Genomic DNA, 21,795 nt, shown 5'->3' on the forward strand with positions numbered 1-21,795 from the left:
TTTTATTTGTAAATGTGCAGCTAATAGTATTTAACTTGCTAAGTTTATAAAAGAAACAGTGTTTATGAAATCATAAAACAGAGGACTTTGTGCTTTGCAAGTGTTCAACAATGTTTTCTACCTTTTAAAAGTACCAAAAACACTTGCTAAAAAATGGGCATGGCAGATTGATTTAAAACATTTCCTCTTTACAATGATCTAGATGTCCTACCCTTAAACCTAAATGAGAGATGGAAATGGAATAAAAGAGATGAGATAGATAAATTGCTGTTTTTGTTAGAAGGAATCAAAGAATTGTGTCTATTACAGCCATAGCAGAGAGCACTAGTAACAAAGCCCCATTCCATGTCAGAATCATTTGGAGAACAGCATAGAGCTTTTAATAAGAAAAGACAAACATTGTAGTGTTAAGTCTATTTTTGGGAAGGTTAAGGATGCTATCTATTGCTTGAATCTGATTGGTTGTTTCAGTCAAGTGAGCAAGAGGAAGTTATTTAAACTATTACTTATAGATGACAAAGCCAATTAATTGCTCCAGCAAACTCCCAGGCTGCCTACTAATATGCACTTTAGTGCATCTCTTCCTGAGCAACTTCCTGAGCAACCCTCTAGCTAAAAATCTGGAAATGAAATAAGATAAGATAAAAACTGAAAGTAACATAACCTCAGAGGCCAGAAATAATGTTTAAGCAAGATCCAGAAGAGTAGGTCAGCACTAAAGACAGCTTTCAGAAAACCCAGACATCTACCTAGCCACCATGTCCTTTAACTTAAGTTCTGATAACCTAATTAGGTGTAGGAGGCAGGAGCTAAACCCAAGGTTTTGTCCAAGGCGGGAACCCAGTAAGTCCATATGAAATTGAGACCCCCAAATTGCAATAGCCTCCATGTAAGGATAAATTAGAAGGTAATCTGTGCTACAGAGGGAGAATGCAAGGAAATATGCTTATGTTGACTTGGTTTGGGGTAGAAGGGAGAAAAAGCTCTCCCCTGAAAATTCGCTACCACAGGACAGCTTTTTTTTTTTTTTGTGAGACGGAGTCTCACTCTATCACCCAGGCTGGATGGAGTGCAGTGGTGCAATCTCGGCTCACTGCAAGCTCCGCCTCCCAGGTTCACGCGGTTCTCCTGCCTTAGCCTCCCGAGTAGCTGCGATTACAGGCGCCCGCCACTATGCCTGGCTAATTTTTTGTGCTTTTTTAGTAGAGACAGGGTTTCACCATGTTAGCCAGGACGGTCTCAATCTGCTGACCTCCTGATCCGCCCACCTTGGCCTCCCAAAGTGCTGGGATTACAGATGTGAGCCACTGTGCCTGGCCAGGACAGCTTTAAAGGAAATTTGCAGCCTGGATTTACGATGATCAGAATGGCCTGAAAACCATCAACCAAAGACTGTTCTTTAGCGTCATCTTCAATTGTTGGTACCTGAGGTACCTTCCTGCTGTGTATCCAAAGTACCTGTCCTTCCTTCTCCCCCTTGCCTTTAGCTCCAGTGACTAAATACCAGGGAAGCCTGAGCCTGGGCCTGTGTTGCCCTTGAGAGATTAAATCGTATAATTGGCCAAAACATTTTTCACTAATATCAGTATTACTTCAGCCCTTTAAGTAAGCAGAGACCCACTGTGATATCAACAGTCTTTGGTCTTGACTTTCAGGATACAAGTGGGAGGGGAAAATAAAAAGGAGAGGAAAAAGAAGAGAACTTTTTAATGCCTTACCTGTATTTAGAATCTATTCTAATGATAACACCTCCCCTGTCCCCACCTGTCCTCACAAAACCTATAAAAAACCTAAAGCAGGTCCACTCTGAACTTTAGGGAGGAAGGCCAGGCAATGTGGATGAGAAGTATGGTAATTTACGTAAGATTATTAGAATTTTTGGTTTGTCGGCTTGAATGTATGTACCTGTTACCATGGTTCTATCCCAGCCTATCTTTAAGTGCCTTGTTTTTGCACTTCTTAGATTCCTTTTTATAATGCAGTGCTAATCCCTTTGCTGGGTCAGCATCGAGGGTAAACAATTGATTTTAGAAGTGCTGTGCCAGTTGGTGTAATCCCAGAAGAAGGTTGGCGTGTGTGACATTGCATGCTGAGTTGACGTCTTAGCCAACACACATCCTTTGCTCTTTTGTTACGTGCTTGTAGCAAGTTGCATGTTTTATGTGCATATTCTTGGCTAGGCTGGCACAGGTAAGTGCCACCTAGCTCTTCCTGTTCCCAGCCTGCATTTGCTATTTGAGTGGCTGTGGGTTTTTCTAGCAGATGACAGTCTTTGTTTCAAAATTTTAAAAATTCATAAATGACTTTGTTCATTACTATCCACCAAACTCCTAGCAATTGTGCACTCAAATTTTTGGAATGATTATTATTTTGTTTAGACTATAATTAGGGCCTGGAAGATATGATTGAAACTAGGTATTAGCTTAAGGAGATGAGGTTGACTAGGCACTAGTGTCCTAAGCTAAGGCTGAAGAAGAGTTCAGGAGTCGTGTTGACCCTTTAGTTGGCAGTAAGGCAAGTGAGGAACAGAGAACGAACTCGTGTGGTGGTCCAGGGCCAATAGATTGGGTTCTAGGAAGGCAGCAGTGGGCAGCAGTCGGGAGTTTGATGGACCTGCAGACTGATTAGTTTCTGGCCAAAATTTAGGAGCCATTGTTGACAGGTATGGAAAGAAACATCCTGGACCCTAAGACCTAAACAAGTGTTCCTTATCTAGGATTGGCACCAAGGCAGTGGGTGGAGCTGGACGGTTCCTAACACCTGTTATTTTATAAAGTAAATATTAGGAAACCCCTATTCATTTTGAATGTGTTAATGAAAGTGAACTGCTAATCACAGTTAGCACTTGTATCTTTTCTACTAAATGTGTGAAATGTGCCTTTTAGGGAAATATGATACACATTTTCATTCTTGTTTACCTTCTTCATACGTAGCTGGTTTAGAATCAACTTTCCAAAACAACCCTTCCTATCTTCTAGGCTGTTGACAGTGATTGACAGTGAACAACATTAAAAGAAGGAGAAGCCAGGACGGGACATTGTATTTCTTCACTAAATTCCTTTCCCCTCATTAGTCATTGCTGAGTCTCCTGTATTCATTTTTCACTGATCATCATTCACCATTTCCATCTCACTGAGTCCAAGTGTCTCTCCATACAAGTTTGTCCCTTATTACCCTCTACTAATGGAAGGCTACAAAAGCTAATTTGTTAGAGAAGTGAATGAAATATAATGTCATCTATAAATATTAGCTCTCTTCTTCACTCCCTGTTAATAAAAGCAGTATATCATTTCAGAGAGAAGAAAAGACCAGGACCTATCCATTTGTAATCATACTGTGCACACATTCAATTAGCCAGAGGGGTAAAGTGCATATTAGTAGGCAGCCTGGGAGTTTGCTGGAGCAATTAATTGGCTTTGTCATCTATAAGTAATAGTTTAAATAACTTCCTCTTGCTCACTTGACTGAAACAGCCAATCAGATTCAAGCAATAGATAGCATCCTTAACCTTCCCAAAAATAGACTTAACACTACAATGTTTGTCTTTTCTTATTAAAAGCTCTATGCTGTTTACTAGTTTACCAGGTTTCTATGGGGTTTTTTGTTTGTTTGTTTGTTTGTTTTGTGACAGAGTCTTGCTCTGTCGCCCAGGTTGGAGTGCAGTGATGCAATCTTGGCCCACTGCAACCTCTGCCTCCTGGGTTCAAGTGATTCTCCTGCCTCACCCTCCTGCATAGCTGGGACTACAGGTGCGCGCCACCACACCTGGCTAATTTTTTTGTATTTTTAGGGGAGACAGGGTTTTGCCATGTTGGCCAGGCTGGTCTCAAACTCCTGACCTCAAGTGATCCTCCCGCCTCGGCCTCCCAAAGTGCTGAGTTTACAGGTGTGAGCTACCATGCCCGGCCTCTGTGGGTTTTTTAATGGGGAGAGCAAGGGGAGGAAATTTTGGTAATAGCCAAGGATCTATGTCCTGTGTTCCATTTTTTAAAAAGTAGTACATTATTGTGTGGTATTAAAGTGTTTTTTTAATTTTTTTAGGATTTGACTATAAGGAAAGAAATTCTAGTATGCAACATGATAGCAGAAATAAACAAGCTGTTGGATTTTGGAAATGAATATGAATTTTATTTTCTTTGGTCCTAATATCACATAATGATTGTTTTTATACAAAAATACCATATGGCTAATGTGGACCCAATCTCCTCAACATTTGTTTGCTGCATTGCACACACATTTTTATTTATATTTCTTTTTTTATATATGGATCTTCAAGTGAGATGCCAAGAGAGATGATATTTTTGAGGAAGTCAATGCGCACTCAAAGAGGATATGAACCCGGTCTAGGTGTTACATGGTGCCCTAATATTCTGCTTGCATAAGAAGAAACCTTTTGTTTGTGGCCTTAGTTGTCACCAAGAGACCATTGTTAATTTTGTTTAAAAGCTCTTCTGTTGTGTTTAGGTGGCTTTTTAACATAAAGGAAAGAAAAAAATGAAGAACAAGTTTGGCCAAACTCTTAACATTTGGCTCTATCAGGAGTCTCATCTCCACTTCGTAGCCTCAACTAATCCTCCACAGCCTCTTGCCAGAGATTTCTTAAGTCTTAAGACTTATAAATACGCTGGCAAGAAACTGCAGTGCATCAGCAGGAACAGGTTGCAAAATGAAGACAAAGCCTCTGGCAAGACACAGGAGGATTAATAGAGGCCAGGCCATGAAACAGAGATGAAGCCCCGAGTGGTGAAAGATCACTGAAGTCACATTACAGATACAGAACCGGGTGTTCCGTCATTTGGGAAATCATGTGGGGTGAGCCATGGGGCCCAGTTGGCCAGGGGAACAACTGGGAATTGCAGGTCAGGAGCATCCTTTGCCAGAGGAAGTTAAAAGCTTTTAGAACTGGAAGTGCTCAGAGATCCCAGAACAACCTCTAGATGTAATTCACACCTCCACTCTGATAAGGAGTGTGAGACCAGGTGGAAAAGCACTACTGGGTCAGAGAGTGAAAATAAATCCTAACGAAGATGCCAGAAAGATTTGGCTAAGCACTACTTAATGGAATAAAATTCGTGACCGGGGTACTTACTGTGTTCCTAATGTTGGATTATTTTAGCCTTGCTCTATTAGTAGTCCTCAGCTTTGAACCCAGCCTCTCTCCCTTCCTGTCTCTTCCCACATCCCATTGAGTCTCCCCTTTCCTGGAGCTTCCCCCTCCTGCTTCCCTCCCATGCCCCTGCCCTTTCCCTGTCTTCTCTCTCTTCCTCCCATTTAAAATGTTACTTTTTCTCAATAGCTTTATCAAGGATTACTTTCCTATAATGTTGAGTAAGAAGTTCCCCAAAGAATAGAAAAATCTACTTTAATTCCAACATCTAGTTGCTTCAGAAACAGCTGGGTAAATTGGACTTACCCAAGTTGGACTTAGTAATGTTGCTCTAGTTTATGCGATGGGAACATTTTAGTTGGGGCTTTTGTTCATTCAGCACATGCAGCTGGGGGAGGAAATGGCATTATTTAACTTGTCCACAGTGTATCTTTAAATATGAAAAAGAAATGGAACCTATGAATACAAATAATCAGGACTCTCATCCTTTCTTTAGACTTAAAAAGAGAGAAAGCAAAGACTTAAATAAACATCTTCAACAGGTAGTACAATGTAAAAAGCCTATAAAACATTGCCACAAGGATATATGCCTTGAGTGCTTCAATCACGGGGAATATTCCTCCCATGTTTTACTGCAGTTGATTATGGCAGAGCACCAGCATGGATTTTGTACCTTAACCTCACCTGTGTCCTCACACACCCCCACAGAAAGAATGCCTTCCTATTGATGAATCATTATGGGGGCACATCCTGTCTTGTGTGTAGGGTAAGAATGTGCCAAAATTAAGACATACTAGAATTAAGAAAGCCAAAATGAAGTGTCACAGTGAGCTAAGGTGACAGGTTGTACCTTGACCTTTATAATGAATTCACTTAATTTACTTCTTTTAGGCCTCTCTGAATATGTTCGGCCTTGTATTTTAGGATCTGGGTTTCTCATTTCAAAGCATTTATCAATTAATTCCATAAGAAAAGGACTCACTTTACTGCTGAGAAACAGTTGCGATCTTCTCTAGTAGTTAGAAAACTCAATTCAGATCACCATCATCCCACAGCCTATTTTATTCCATTTAGCTACATATGTCAGTCACGAATTTTTGGAAGACCCTCATGGATGAGTACCAAATAATTCCTGCAAATGGTTTTCTACTTTTTTGTGTGAGGGTGAGTGTCTCTGGCACCTTGGGTTAGAGAGTTGAATTCATCATACTGGTTAGTTGATAGCACATTGTTATCACCACCAGTCTGTGCGTGGCTTTGCTTTTGTTTTCATCTTTTTAGTTTTTCATCTTCCATCTCCACTCTTCCCATTCCCATTAACAATGTTCTTATTTATTTATATGCCCTTAAAAATATAGTGGATTGTTTTGTGGCCTTTACATAAGAGATGTTTTTCATTTACGTAGGTGATATACCAAGGTTCTCATTCTGTTTCTTGTATTCACTTGGCTTTATGCTTTTAAGAGCTTTCCTTTTACATTTAGGTTGTTGAACCTGATTGCCATGTGGGGTTCTATAGCAGGCATCCACCACACTCTTCTTTCCATTCCCATGGTAATAAGCAGCGCAGTTGTCTTAGCTTGCCAGGGTGAACATCCTTAGAGCACTGCCAGATTGCCCTTCCGGAAAGGCTGCGCCAGTTTAGAATCCCACCAGCAGCGCTTGCCAATACTTGTCCTCCTACATCCTTGCCAATACTTTGTGTTACCCAAATTTATCATTTTTGCCAATCATTATGATATCTTGCTTTAATTTGTATTTCTCTGATTACTGGTAGGCTGATCATTATTTATTTGCTTTTATCCATTTAAGCTTCCCTTTCTGTTTTTTTAACCTATTTTTACATTTGTTTCTTATTTGTTGGAGTTACTTACGTATTCTGATACTAATCTTTTATTTGAGTCTTTGTTATTATCTTCTCCCCATAAGTTACCAGTCTGTTCATTTTGTCTGTAATATCCATCTTTGAACAGAAATCCTTATTATTTATCCTACTTAAATTTTTGTACCTTTCTAGAGAAAAATGTAATTTTGTATTTGCATTAAGCTAGAGGCTGGCAGTAGATGGTATGAAAATGTGATGTTTAGGCCAAGACCTCAGAGAATTCCAGAACCGTTCTGATCTCTGAAACAGAAGCATTGTTGCAGAGTGCATTTTCTGCAAACCTTCGGGAGAAGTGTAAGCACAGGGGACTCAGCAGTTACCCACAGTATGTGCCAGGGCTGGAGTCATTTGTGGGGACTATCCTGGCTCTTTGGCCTACCTTTTCTCGTCATACTTAGGACAAGGTCATTTCAAATGCCCAGATAAGTGCAGAGAAATCAGTCATTAAATTCTAACTCAGCCTGAAGTTTCACTCGGTGGGAAATTTTTGAATATGAATATCTTGTGTTACCATATAACAGTAGTGACTTACAGTTTTAGCAAACCTTTATTGAATGGTTACTATGTATCAGGTATGTTCTAAGAGCTGTACATTTATTATTTCATTCAGTCTATGCATCAACCTTATCAGGTAGTTATGACAGAAGTAATATTTTGAATTCACCAAATCCCATTTCATATTCCTCCATTCTGGACACATAGAAAACAATACCTCCCAGTCCCCCGTATGGGCCTGGACCTTGCATGTAACTAATTCTTGTCAGTGATATACGAGCAGAGTTGACAGTGTCACTTTCAGTAAAAAAGTTTTTTTTTTAACTTCGGTTAAAAAAACAAAAAAAAACCTTCTTATTAAAATCAGATTCTGCTGTCATTCTTTCATTCTTTTTTATTTTTATTTTTGGCCAACCTGGATCACTGGGTCATTGAAGACAACTGTCCTAGATGGTCATTCATGCACGTAGCTGACTTTCCATGATTTATTGTCATAATAAGACACTCTCCCATTGATATTGGGAAAGAGGGGCATTTGTTACTGCAGCATTGCCTAACCTAGCCTAATTAATAAAGTAAGTAAGTATGGCCAGGCAGGGTGGCTCACACCGGTAATCCCAGCACTTTGGGAGGCCGAGGTGGGTGGATCATGAGGTAAAGAGATCAAGACCATCCTGGCCAACATGGTAAATCTGCATCTCTACTAAAAATACAAAAACAAATTAGCTGGGCATGGTGGCACATGCCTGTGGTCCCAGCTACTCAGGAGGCTGAGGCAGAAGAATCACTTGAACCCGAGAGGTGGAGGTTGCAGTGAGCCAAGATCGTGCCACTGTGCTCCAGCCTGGAGACAGAGCAAGACTCCGTCTCAAAAATAAAAATAAAATAAAAAATAATTTAAGTACTATTATTACCCCTACTTTACAGATGAAGAAAGCACAGGGAGATTAACTTGCCCCAGTTCCTTACAATGTATGTCTGATACCAGAGCCCACCATTTGAGCTTCAGTGCAGCTCTTCCTATGAATTAATATGGTCTTAAGTCTAAGCTCAGTTAGGTCCCAAACCTTCTATAGAGTATGGAGTGAAGCTAAGTAACTTTGCTTGTTTTAATTAAATAATCATTAGCAATCTATGATGTTTATATATATATATCTGACATACAGCAATAATGGATGAGTAGAAATGTATTTCTCCTAAAGAGCACTAGAATAATTTGGCTAGTTCTAGAGGAGTAAATGCATTTATCAATACTTCAGCTTTTAAAATATTAACAATTCTGTTGCTGGCTTGCTTTTCAAATTAGTTTATTCAAATTATTCCATTGTTTAAATTATTCCGTGGAAAAATCAAGTAGGACTTAGGAAGGCTTTTGTGTAGGACTGACATTGAAGGAAGGATAAAATCTTGAAGGCTGGAGGGGTTTCCAGGTAAAGGGGCCTACAATGAGCAAATGCATTTATTTTCCAGTATTTGTTGAGCACCCACTATATACCAATCACTCTTCTGGGTGCTTGGAATATGTATTTGAACAATATAGACAAGAATCTATGTTTTCATGGTACCTATATACTAGCAAAGGTAGGAAAGGATAGGACAGTTATTTACAAAGCTGCCAAGTTGCCATAGAGGAAATAAAGCTCAAAGATAAATAGGTACCCTTGGGAACCTGAATGCCAGCCTGAGGAATTTGTATGTAATTCAGCAAGAAATAGAGAGCCAGGAGACTTCTGCAAAGGGGGAGGTACCATGATCTGAGTTGTGGCCTAAGACTCTCCATTAGACAAACAGAATTCAGGAATATTAGAGTGATCAGGAATGGAGAATTAAATATCGACCACAATTGTCCATACCTTTTCTGAGCCTTAGTTTTTCTTCCGGGTTCTTGATGGTGGTGATGGTGATACTGACTGATGAGGTGGTGAGCAGAGGCTGAAACCCCACCAGTGCTCCACTTGCCCAGCTGCTCTTCTGGCCAAGTCTTGTGTCTTTCCTTTGGCACATTCCTCTATCCAGAGGAAGGGGCATCTGTTTGTCACCTATCTTCCAGGGGTGACATCTTTTATAATTTGCACAAAGATTCTTTATATGCCTGCAGCAGCCCTGATTAAATGGCAGTACTAGGATTTGACCCTAGTCCTACCTAACTACGAAAGCTGTGTGATTTTGCCAGTGTTTACTACTCTTACAACATTATTTGCCACTACTCTTACAAGTCCTTGCCAGTGTTTAGTACCATTACAACAACTACTCCCCCTGCTCTTGCTGCTGCTATTATGAAGGAGGAGAGGGAAAGAATAGCATCTGATGTTCTTTGAGTGCTGGCTGTGTGCCAAGCACAGTATTCAGTTATTTACATGCATTATTTCATTTAATCATCACAATCTCCCTGTGAGGTAGGTACTGTTACTATCTTGCCAAGTGACAGAATAGGAATTGAAGCCAGTCGCTCAGACTCCCAAGTCTGAGGACTTAACCACTACACTAGTATCTTGCCTGAATACTTAAGGATGAAATATCTTAGAAAACAAAACTGCCGCTCTATTAGAAGTCACATGAAACTACAACAATTATTTAAAGCAACAAACTGGAGGCCAGGTGCAGTGGCTCACACCTGTAATCCCAGCACTTTGGGAGGCCAAGATGGGAGAATTGCTTGAGCTCAGGAGTTCAAGACCAGCCTGGGCAACATAGCAAGACCTCATCTCTACTTTAAAAAAAAAATCCTAGGATGATGCTTCTAGGAAAAACAACAACAACAACAACAATATTAGCTGAGAGAGATGACGTGCACCTATAGTCCCAGCTACTCTGGAGGCTGAGGTGGGAAAATCACCTGAGCCCAGGGAAGTGGAGGCTACAGTGAGTCATGATTGCACCACTGTACACCAGCCTGGATGACAGCAAGACCCTGTCTCAAAAAATCAATAAAAATAAAGCATCCAACTTGAGCAAGAACTAGCATCAATCCAGTACCTTGTCATAGCAGGTGCTCAAAAAATGTTTAATTTGATTTGCACAGATAAACATTTTGAATGTTGGTACTTGAGGGGAAAAAAAATAAGGCTAAATCAGAGAATATGGTTAAAATAAATATTTTCATGGACATTTTGATGGTTATTTCTGGATACTTCCAAAGGATTTTAAGTTTGATTGGATAGCCTGTTAATCAGATCTAATTTCACTTCTTTTTTTAAAATGCAGGTATGTCTAGTTCACTGTTAATTACTGGTGTGCTTCTCTGTAACTTAGGGCCCTTAATTTTTTTGTTGTTTTTATTTTTGTTTCATTTTGTTTCTTTCCTTTACAAATAGAAAAAAGAGAGAGAATACATACATACAAAGAGAGAATACATATTTCCTAAGCATTTCATCAAGAATTGTGAGGGGGGAGGGTGTTAAAGGCTGTGTGTGTGTGCGTGTGTGTGTGTGTACACACACGCACACACACTTTTGAGAATGGGGTTGATCACCTGCAGCAGATTTCACTGAGCTGTGATAGGAAGATACTTTCAGGCAGGTCGTTAGCTCCAGGTACTGCTTTCTAGGGTTAATGCAGGTGCAGGACAGCCTGGCTGCAGTCAGAGTGACCTGGAGTGGGACAGAGGGATCCCAGCTCAAGATGTTGTGTCTGTATCCGGCTGTTTATGTTTATGAAATGTTTCCTAACTGGATATTGCTATAAAAGAAAAAAGAAAGCTAGATTATTGAGTTTAATTTGTAAGCTCTGTAGGACAGTGGTTTTGAGACCTTTAAAATTTGTATTGTTGTTTATTTGCAGAAAGATTCTAACCCTAGTTTGCACAACTTAGAATCAGAACCCAGCCTGATGGGACTGCCTGCTGACCCAGTCTTTCCCACATCCAGATGGGGTCCCCTGAGGCACTGCCTCTAGGCAAATTCTTCCTTTATTGTACCTTTCCTACAATTTGTTTTTTTCCTTTCTTCCTTCCCTCCTTTCCTCCTTCCTTTCCCCCTTCCCTCCCTCCCTCCCTTCCTCTTTCTTTCTTTCCTTTCTCTTGCACATCTGCATGAGTGCTCACCCTTTACTCGTATTTTTCAGATCATCATGTTAGTTCCTGAACAGTTCTAGCTTACTAACAGTTGTAGCCTCTGAGTACATACATAGGATTCACAAATCTTCCTAGGTGAGCAGGGGCTCTGGAGTTGCCAAGTGGGGAGATGAAATGGTAACCTATGACATGTGTCTAAATGCCCCAGTCCCTGGTGAACAATTGTAGGTTTCACCCCTCTTTCTGCTTTGTTCCTTGGCGCCCTTTCTCCCTGGAAATTGGAAGCATGGGCAAGTCGTTCTAGTCCCAACTCTGCTTTCAGGCTCAGTGTTCTCAGGCAACTCTTTTAATGTGACTGGGCCTCAGTTGCCTGAAATGTACAGTGAGGCTAAATTAGGTCCGAGGGTCCCTAGCAAATTATTTGCAACAATACAACTTTTGATATTCGTGGCCAGCTCACTTATTCACAGTTGCTGTCATTCCTCATTTCCACAGCTTAGAAACCCTTTACTGGCTAAAGGTGGGCAAGCTAGGAGTATGTGGCCATAGCAGAAGTCAACATCTCTCTCAGTCTCCTTAGAGTGGGGTGGAGTGGGGATGATGATTATTTGGTTTACCTCTAAGGTCATGTTTTCTATAGTAGCTGCACTGGGTGGAGAAGGTTATGATTACCTATTAGCAATCTGCTAGGATTGTCATCTCACAAATTGGAGGTAGGGACTTTGACGATAATAGAGACTTTGGACTTTAACCTGATCTTCAGATTCCCTGTGGAAGATGTGGCCTGAGGAAAAAGGGTTACCTTGATAAGGAACAGTAATAATTTTTATATTTCTGGACACTGAATTATAAGCATTGCCAACTGAGAGGGAGGAGGGGAGGCCTGCCAGATCAGTAGACTGTGACGTATATGCTGTAAGTGTACGGTTTTGTTGTCATGTTACTCATCCATTCAACATGCATTCACTGGACACCCATGTGTCAGACTCTCATCCAGCCATTGAGAGTTCTTTATTCCTCAGGGCTGAAGACTGTATGTTTTTTCTTAGGTATTTGGCCTGCAGTTAGTTTCCTGCCATTAGGAGACAGTGATTTTGTTGATCATGCTATAGAATTCAATCCTAGGGATTGAGATATAGACATGTTTTACCTGGGAGGGAGATTCTAGGAGATTTTCCTTTTTGGAAATAAAATTATTTAGTAAAATAATCTTTAAGGTTAGATATTAATATTTTAAATAATTAATATAGAGAGAAATCTAAAAGAAAGCAAAGATCTGGGTATAATTAGGTACCTTACTCACATACCCTTAACTGTTCTAATTGTTAACCTGTGATTCCATTCCCATTGTGTGTAAAAGAGGAACTCTCCATTCTTTTTGCACTTCCTTCCTTGAATGTAGAAGTCCCTGGGCTTATATATGGCTCACTGGCACTGTGGCTTCCCTTAAATCTTTTCATCTTTTCAATACTTGGCCTCTTGAAAAAGAACAGCCTGCAAGGGAAGGCCTGTCCTCCCTGGTTCTCCTCCCTGCTTTCTTGCCTTTTATTAATTTATAAGGTATTCAGTACCTATTATGTGCCTGGGATGGAGCCTGGTCCTATAAGTTGGAGAATAAATAGGAAAGACACGTTTGTGCCGTGAGCTGCTCACAATCTAGGGAGGGAAAACAACATATGAAGTGCTAAATTATGCTACAGTACTGCAAGTTTTGAATGTGGTGTACCAGAAGAATAGAAGAGAGTGCTTGTAACTTCGTGAAAGGCTAGGGTGTAGAGTTTTCATCAAGATATGGTGATGGTTGAGCTAAGTATTAAAGAAGGCCTTAGAGTCTTTCATTTGGCAAAGGTGGTACCAGGAGATAGTATTTCACCTTCACAACTCAAGAGAAAGATGCCAAAAGCATGTGCTCCAGGGATTTTGGTTTTCAATGAAAAAAGAATCATTTTCTGTTTTTCCCCTTCAGAGAGAAAGCATTATAAAATGCAAGAGAAAGGAAAAGCGACGGCAAACAAGCCTCCCTCATCCAAATAGTGCCAATGGAAGGTCCTGGATTAGGTGTTCCATGAAACTGAAGTACAGTAGCAAAGCTGTCATGAAATACTTTTGGCCAGTCCCTTAAAAATGAACCTCCAAAAGAATAGTGGGTAAGAGTGCTTCCTCAGGGCAGATTTCTTGAAATGATTATATTTCTTCTAAACAAAACATTTTAAACATTTGAGGAGAACACTTAACAGAAATTTTGGAACAGAAAAATAAAGTTATTTCATCCCAGTGTTAACTCTTAATTCCTTATGCAAGTAAAGGCCAGTGGTAAAGACAATTCAAATATTTTAAATCTGATTTCAGAATGTAATCTATATGATTTGGTTCTTTAAGTGTATCATATACTTTTCTTGGATCATGAAAATGAGTTTGTATTCCCTGAGCAAATAGTTGCCAAAATCAGAGGGGACACAGAATTTCATCTGTCATCCTGATTTCCCATTGGTTCCCAAAAAAGAGAGCTGTCAGTTAGGTTTTGAAAACTCTAGACTCCAAGAGATCAAGTGCTGTCTTCATGTTGAGTTAGTTGGGACTTAAAAATAATTTTTTGACTGAGAGTTTTCAAGCATACATAGAACAAGAGAACATAGTATAATAGACCCCAGATAGTCATTCTTAGTATTTAATAACATTTGGTCATACTTATCCATGTATAGTTCCTTCCTTATTATCTTTTTTTTTTTTTTTTTTTTTTTGAGAAAGAGTTTCGCTGTTGTTGCCCAGGCTGGAGTACAGTGGCGTGATCTTGGCTCACTGCAACTTCCGCCTGCCGGGTTCAAGCAATTCTCCTACCTCAGCCTCCTGAGTAGCTGGGATTACAGGCGTCTGCCACCACGCCCAGCTAATTTTTTGTATTTTTAGTAGAGACAGGATTTCACCATGTTTGCCAGGCTGGTCTCGAACTCCTGACCTCAGGTGATCCACTCATCTTGGCCTCCCAAAGTGCTGGGATTACAGGCATGAGCCATTGCGCCCGGACTCTGCCTCCTTTTCTTTCTTCCTTTTTCTTTGGAAGGGGGCCTATAATATTATATTAAATCCAATCACAGACATTGTCATTTCACTTAAAATGTTCCCATATAGCTTTAAAAAATATAGAAAAATTTTGTATCACAATACTGATATTATATATAACAAAGTTACCAGTAATTCTTTACTGCCATTTAACTCAGTCTACATTTAGATTTCCTCATTTGTCTCAAGTGTCTTTTTATAGTGGTTGGTTTGTTCAAATCAGGATTCAAATAGTCTATAGCATTAGATTTTTTTTCCCGTAAGTCTCTTAACCTAGAACAGTCCTCACCCTCTTGCTATTTTTCTTCCCTATAAAATTGACTTGTTGACAAAACCAGATCAGTTGTCCAGCAGAATGTCCTATATTCTAGAAGTTCCTGCCTACTTTCTCATGGTGGTATTTAACTTATTCTATCCTCTGTATTTTCTGTAAGTTGGAATAGCTTGAGATATTTTCAAATCATTTTGGCCATTTTTTAAGGAAATATAAACATTTTACAAATGTCATTTCGGCCATTCATTTGTTCAATATTTGAGTGCCTCCCATGCACCAGGCACTGTTCTAGGTTCTAGGTTCATTGGGCTATGCTTTGTTTTCCTAGCAATTCTTTTGTTCTAGAGGAACTGCACGCTTGTTTTTTAATTTAGGTTTTTTCATCCATAATACATTCTCATGGTTCAAACCTTAGTAATTATAAAAGAGATATAGTGAAGTCTCTCTTTTACCCTCTCCCTCATCAGACCAAGTCCCAGATAATTACGTTTTAAGTTTCTTATATCCTTTGGAATTTTTTTCCTACATTTATCAGATAATATGAGCTTGTATTCTAAAAATATAATATTTCTAGTTTATCTTTAGCATCAACATTAAAAGTAGTTTTTTAGGCCAGAGTCACTTGATAAGTATATATTCTTTTTATCCTTGAAACTAATCCTTCCTTATCTCCTGCTCCTGACCCCCTCATTTTTGTGCAAATGATAGTAGTTCACTTTTTAATGTAAAATAGTAGAGATCTTTATTCTAGAAAACATTGTCCAGTATCAGGTGACACTTAACAATGTTATTGACAATGCTGTTAAAATGAGAAGTATTAGAACTGTCTTCCTGAAATCATAATATCTTACTGAGGATTGTAATTCTTAGATCTTTTAATTTGAGCTACAGCCCAAGAGGCTTACCAAAAGGTGCTAGGCAATTATTAATCTTTTATGGCTGGGTACAGTGGCTCACATCTGTAATTCCAGCACTTTGGGAGGCCAAGGTGGGTGGATCATTTGAGCCCAGCCAGGAGTTTGAGACCAGCCTGGGCAACATAGTGAGACCCTGTCTCTACAAACAAAAAATACAAATATTAGCTGGGTGTGGTGGCATGCACCTGTGGTCCCAGCTACTCAGGAGGCTGAGGTATGACAATCACTTGAGCCCAGGACATGGGGGTTGCTGTGAGCCCAGTTCATGCTACTGCACTCCACCTGGGTGACAGAATGAGACCCTGTCTCAAAAAAAAAAAAAAAGTTAAAAAATTATTAAGCTTTTATATGGAGATGTCTATTTGGGAACCTGGTAAGAAACTGAACACCAAAGAAGCTACCAAGAACTCAGTGGATACTATATAGGAGCTTTCTTGATCTACAGCGGTAGTTTGCATAAGAAATAGAGGTGTTTGCCTACCATTTTTGAGACATACATGCAAATTGTTAGAAGTAATGGAATTTCAATAATTTAATATATGAGTAACATAGAGCATTTAGTGAGATCAAGGGGGGGAATGCTGTATTATATTGAGAAAAGAGGGAGTATATAATATTAATAAGGAATATAATTAATTTCTTGCCAGATCAGACCTAATTAACTTCTACTAATTATTTAAATTTTGCTTTACTTTATTAAAATATGCTTATATCCCATTTCTTTTTAAAAAATTGAACTTAAGATGTATATTATAGGATTAAAAAATAGTAATAGACATGGAACATCAGAATTAAAATACATTTTTGGTTTATTTACATGTCTAATGTAAGCACTCTAAGTTTTTATTATTGTTGTTTCTTTCTTCCTTTATTGGAACTCATGCTTGGTTCTATCATTGATTGCTTGGATATAAAAAGCCACCTTTTTTATCTGTAAAAGGAAACAAGGAGATGAAATTTACTTGGTTTTCTATGTTTTTTAAAAGTACTCTAGAAATGGAGAATATCCATTACTAGAACTTTAACTTGCTTAAAAAAAAAACAACACTTTTTATTTTGAAATAAAGACAGGAATTTAGCAGAAATGGTGCAGAGTCTTATGCATCCTTCACCTGGCTCCCTCACTGGTGATATTTTATATGGCTGCCGTGCAATAATCAGAATCAGAAAATTGACATTGGCATGTTACTGCTAACTAGACTAGACCTTAGTCAGTTTTCATCATCTTTTTAACCTGCATTCACGTGTGTATGTGTATGTGTGTGCATGTGTGTGTGTAGCTTAGTGCAATTTAATCTGATATATAGATTCATGTAAACACCACCACAATCATGATATAGAACTGTTCTATCACCACGAAAGAAGTCTCTTGTGCTGCCTCTTTGTTTTTACATTATGTTTAGGTATTTCTTTTTATTTTTTAGGAGCAAATAAAAATGGTATTACATTTTTAATTTTGATTTGCATGTGTTCATTGCTGGTATATAGTAATATGATTAACTTTTGTTGTTGATTTTGTGCCCAACAACCTTGTTGATCTTGTGTTCATGAGAATAGTTCTATGAGTGTTTTTACACATTCCTTGGAAATTTCTATGTAGACAATCATATCTTACACAAGTAAGGGCCATTTTATTTTTTCCTTTCTGATACACGTATGCCTTTTTTCTTGCCTCATTGCATTGGCTAGGACTTCCAATACCAGTTTGAATAAGAGTGGTGACAGCAGACATTGTTGCCTTGTTCCCAATCCTAGGTGGGGAAACATTTAGTCTTTTTGTCATTAAGTATTATGTTCGCTGTAAGATTTTTGTTGATGTTCTTTATCAGCTTAAGTTCCTCTCTATTCCTAGTTTGCTGAAGTTTTTTTTTTTAATCACAAATTGTGTTGGATTTTGTGAAATGCTTTTTCTGATAATGCTCATGCAATTTGGCAGGTGAAATTTTTCCTGTGACTGTTGCCTTCCCCAAGCACTCCTTGCAGGCCCCATATTGCCAGTGCTTAAATATGATAAAAGGAGAAAGATTCCAGAGAAAGCAATTTGGGATACGAATTCATATTATTGTTAATTCTACATCAATGAATGTCAAGCAGAATTTATTATATACTGCTAACTAGACTAGACCTTATTCAGTTTTCACCATCTTTTTCACTGCATTTATTTGTGTGTGTGTGTGTGTGTGTGTGTAGCTTTGTACAATTTAATCCAATATATAGATTCATGTAAGGTTCTGGATTTTCTAGTTCTTTCCTTTCATAGTAATATTTATTGAAGTAGGTAGAGAGCAAGGGATTAGGAGTGTGCACTTTGGAACCAGACTTTGTTCTAATATGGCCTTTATCATTTACTAGTTATATGGGACCTTAAGCAAACTCTTTAACTTGTCTAAGCCTCAGTTTCCTCAACTTTAAAATAGGGCTAAGAACCATCTAATGTTGTCAAGATTAAATGAGATAATGTATGTAAGAGGCTTCATACATAATGGGCATTTAATATGTGTTAGCTGTTGTTGATGCAGCACTGATATGTTTAACAATTTATTAAACTCTCTTACATTCAAAGCATTCTGCTGGGCATTTGGGATGACACGGGGTTATATGAAGTACATAATTCATTTTAGAAGAATGTGCTATTTAATTTTCAAACATCTCATTGTTTGAATAAATGAATGAAAACTTTTTTATCTTGCATCCATCCAAGACCATCAGTCTTTGGTTTTTACTCTTCCACTCCTTCCCTTTGTCATTTATTTTCTCTTTCTCTCTCCTACCCATTTCCCTCTCTCTTTCTCACTCCCTGTTTTTTAGGTAATAATCAAGCTGTCATAGGTGAACCAGTTTCTGCCCCTCTGCTTTCTGCTGTCATGGGAGTTCCTCCTTTCCTTTCTCCCTCATTTTACTTTTTCAGGTTTTCATAGTTACCCTGTAACTGTATTTTAAGCCAGCTTTCCCTTTAATGTTTTCCATTTCCTTGAGGAACCTCAGGGTAGCCCCTCCTCATGTTTTACTCTCCTGTTTGAGCCAAAAGGACCATGATCTTGACTAAGCTCTCTCAGAGACACTCAGAATCCAAAGTAATACTAATTTTGAAATCAATGACATTAACCTCTAAAAGCCTTGATGGTGCCCAGAATTATTTAATAGAATCTTCACTAAATTTTCCACTTCTCTCTTAATTTTCTTCTAATTAAACTTTATTTTCTTCAAATAACAGCATCATGATAAGTTAAAAGCTTTGACTTAATTTTTGTTTAATTGCTGTATTTTAAAAGAACTTATTTCTATTATTTTCTCAGTGCAAATGTACAGTATTTCTGCCACTTTATGAATTTTTAAGAAGCTTTCGTGCGTTGTCCTAAGAACCTAGCCTCCTTTACAATATTATTTCTAGAGGAAAATGCATTCTGCAAACTCCTAACAAGTAAGCCAACTCTAGTGACTCCTTTTGTTGGTAAATTGGGTACTCCTTGTACTAAATGTTCCAACTCGTAGAGGATTGCAATTTTTGCAGGTATTTTAGAGAACTAAACCAGCCTGTAATTGCATTATTTAGTTCATCTTCCTTGGAATGAAAACCATCTAATTAGAGTTGCCATGACAACTCTGTTTTCATGCAGTATAACAGACCTATTGATCTGAAGTTCAGGTTGATGGAGCATGTATACGTGTTAGTGACAGAAGCCATCATCCAATATCGTACAGAGTGTTGGCTCCATTTCCCTCCTAGCTTATTTTCTACCTTATGCACTCACAAGTATTTATTAAGCCCCTATTGTGTAAAGAGCTCATAGAAGCCCATGAAATATTCACCATGAGAAGAAAGAAACAGTTATAAAACCCTATCATGGACATAGAATAAAACTCCAGTAACTTACCCTCTCCTTCATAATCTGGCCTTTTCCTGGACATTTGACTCTTTCTTCTCCCACCTCCCCGATACCCACCACTTTGGCCACACTGGCCCCTTTCTGTGTTTCAAACACTTCAGCCTCATTTCCACCTCAGGGCTTTTGTACTTCACATTCCCTCTGCCAGAAGGTCATTTCTCCATCTCTTTACACTTTATCATTTGAGTCTCAGTTTAAATTTATTTCCACAGAGAAGCTTTCCCCGATTGCCCTAAAGTTGCCACCTGCTGTCTGCCCTCATCCATTGTTATGGTCTTTGACATTATATTTGTTTCTTTCTTATATTATTATTGCATTGTCTCTTATTAGCATATACTTTCTATGAGAGTAGGATATGGCAATGTCTTGTTTACTGTCATATCTATTAATATTTGTTGAATGAATGAGTCATAGAGTGATTGAATATCATAACGGTCAAGAAAGGTTTCATAAATTGGCACTGATTTAAGTGCTTTGGAAGTCAGTGGATATGGCTAGGCAGAAATAATGGTCAGAGGCATTTTATGTGTGAGGAACAATCTATACTAAAAAGTACTATATGGGTCAGTTTGTTCAACAAGAGCATTTCTGAGCATCCAGTTGAACTGTAAGGAAGGGACCACTTGGAGAGTGATTGTTTAATTTTTACAGTAGCCCTGCGAACCTAATTATTATCCCCATTTCATAGATAAGCAAACTGAGGCTTAGCGATGTTTTAAACAACTTGCCCCAGGGGCAGTATACTAAGTGATGAAACTGAATTTCAGCTCTACATTGCCAGTCCAATTTCAGAGCAAGGGTGCTTAACCACCTTATTTTTCTGGTTCATTCACACTTCAGCTTAATTTTTTTTAAGTTTTTATGTCATATCATGCCATGTATCTCCATGCTTTTACTTGGGATGCTGACTTTCCTACTAGAAGTAAATTGCTTGATATTCAGCCTATAGGTATTTATTGCTTGCCTACTGTGTGCAAGGTATTATCACATATTAACAGCATTAATTGAAAAAAATCACCTAGCCAGTTACATACTGTGTTTGAGAAAACTAAACTCATTGAACTCATATTTTCTTCCTTAAAATTCTCTGTATCATATAACAGTGGATCCAATATAAATATAAAAATTTAAAGGGTAGTTTACAGGGATTTTTGTGTAGCTTTTTATGTTGATATTTAAACTTAAAAGAGAAAAGGTTGCAAGAATAGAACAAGGAACTGTCTTATTCCTTTTACATAGATTCCCTAATTGTTTACATTTTGCCCCATTTGCCTTATGTATTTATTCTCTATGTATTTATATTTTTGCATCTGCTTATTTTTTTCCTAAACTATTTGAGAGTAAATTGGGGCCACAGTGTACTTTACCCCTAGATGTTTCAGAATGTATTTCCTAAGAACATGGACATTCTCTTATATAACCACAGTGCAGTTATCAAATCAGGCAGTGTATCATTGACACAGTACTATTATCTTTTTTTTTTTTTTTTTTTTTTTTTTTTTTTTTGAGACGGAGTCTTGCTTTGTCGCCCAGGCTGGAGTGCAGTAGCGCAATCTCGGCTCACTGCAAGCTCCACCTCCCGGGTTCACACTATTCTGCCTCAGCCTCCCAAATGGCTGGGACTACAGGCGCCCGCCACCACACCCGGCTAATTTTTTTGTATTTTTAGCAGTGACGGGGTTTCACCATGGTCTCGATCTCCTGACCTTGTGATCCGCCCGCCTCGGCCTCCCAAAGTGCTGGGATTACAAGCGTGAGCCACTGCGCCCGGCCGACACAGTACTATTATCTAATCCGCAGTCCATATTCTAATTTTGTCAGTTGTTTCAATAATAACCCTGTTAGCTGTTTTTTACCCTGGACCAGGATCCAAGCCAGATCACACATTGCCTTTAGCTGTCATATCTCTTTATTTTTTAAATCCAGAACAGTTTCTTAATCTTTATCTTTCTTGACCTTGACATTTTTGAAGAGTACGTATCAGTCATTTCGTTCCTTAATTTGGGTTCATTTGATGCTTCCTCATAATCAGATTTATATGTGTGACATGATGTGTCTGTCCTGAGTATGTCATACCAAAAGTCACATGATGTCAGTTTGTCCCAGGATTGGTGATGTTGACTTTGATCACCTGGTTAAGGTGGTGTCTCTGTGGTTT

General features: G+C 38.6%; 1 protein-coding gene and 1 long non-coding RNA gene across 11 annotated transcripts in view; one reads left to right on the forward strand and one right to left on the reverse strand.

The window, feature by feature from the left end:
- LOC116480506 (uncharacterized) overlaps window positions 1-9,818 on the reverse strand; it is a 58,022-nt gene extending 48,204 nt beyond the window's left edge. The window contains exon 1 of the long non-coding RNA XR_004251317.2: window positions 9,341-9,818. This is a non-coding gene — a long non-coding RNA (uncharacterized LOC116480506). The remainder of the gene's footprint in view (window positions 1-9,340) is intronic.
- BABAM2 (BRISC and BRCA1 A complex member 2) overlaps window positions 1-21,795 on the forward strand; it is a 576,872-nt gene that overhangs the window by 430,435 nt on the left and 124,642 nt on the right. The window lies entirely within an intron of this gene.

The sequence above is a fragment of the Hylobates moloch genome, unplaced genomic scaffold (assembly GCF_009828535.3).
Source record: "Hylobates moloch isolate HMO894 unplaced genomic scaffold, HMol_V3 SCAFFOLD_13, whole genome shotgun sequence".
In the NCBI taxonomy this organism is placed as follows: Eukaryota; Metazoa; Chordata; class Mammalia; order Primates; family Hylobatidae; genus Hylobates; species Hylobates moloch.